The sequence below is a fragment of the Mustelus asterias genome, chromosome 21, assembly GCF_964213995.1.
Source record: "Mustelus asterias chromosome 21, sMusAst1.hap1.1, whole genome shotgun sequence".
Classification (NCBI taxonomy): domain Eukaryota; kingdom Metazoa; phylum Chordata; class Chondrichthyes; order Carcharhiniformes; family Triakidae; genus Mustelus; species Mustelus asterias.
The window spans coordinates 50,270,904-50,271,712 of NC_135821.1; the positions used below are offsets into that span (position 1 = coordinate 50,270,904).

Genomic DNA, 809 nt, shown 5'->3' on the forward strand with positions numbered 1-809 from the left:
GAGCCACAGTGGGTTTCTGTTTCGTATTTCTTGTATTTTAACCTCTGATATGACTCCAAGATGCAACCCAGAATGTCTTGGTGAGAAATTCACTCATAGGGACCATTACAACTTAGCCGTAGGTGCTTATATTCACCATGAAGTGAATGAAGAAGACACATTAGTGAATTTTACTCGAGCTGCAGTGGAGTCAGTTTGAGAAATTGACTCAGACTGATAATTGAGAATTGAATATTATGTTGGGGGCAGGGATTCTCGGCCTTTTGGCTAAGATCAAGTGTAGTATCGGATCTGCACTTGGTTGAGGTCATGAGGTTACGCTGAGGCTTCATATGTTTCATATGAAGCAATTTTTAAAAGCGGCATCTCGGCCTTTTGGCTAAGATGTAAATGAGCTCAAGTCTTGGAGGAGGATCCTCCCCCTTCTCCAATCAGCTTGACTCATGTAGATCAGGCCCAGGACAGGGTGGTTTAGTCGCCCGCCCTGTCTTGTCAGCCTGGATCGGAAATGTCTCAACTTGTTGAGACTCTGAATTGGATTTGATTTGATTGAATTGGAAAAGTATAAAAAAAAAAAAAAAATTATGTTGGGGGCAGGGATCCATTCATGGAGCTCTGCTGCCTCACAGCACCGGAGACCCGGGTTTGGTTCCCGGCTTCGTTCACTGTCTGTGGGGAGGTTGCACGTTCTCCCCGTGTCTGCGTGGGTTTCCTCCCGCAGTCTGAAAGGCAAGCCGGTTAGGTGCATTGGCCATGCTAAATTCTCCCTCAGTGTACCCGAACAGGCACCAGAGTGTGGCGATTTCCAT

General features: G+C 46.4%; 1 pseudogene; it reads left to right on the top strand.

Annotated features, from left to right (window-relative positions):
• The first annotated feature begins 247 nt into the window (after positions 1-247).
• LOC144509612 (U2 spliceosomal RNA) lies at positions 248-377 on the top strand (annotated as a pseudogene).
• The last annotated feature ends 432 nt before the right edge of the window (positions 378-809 follow it).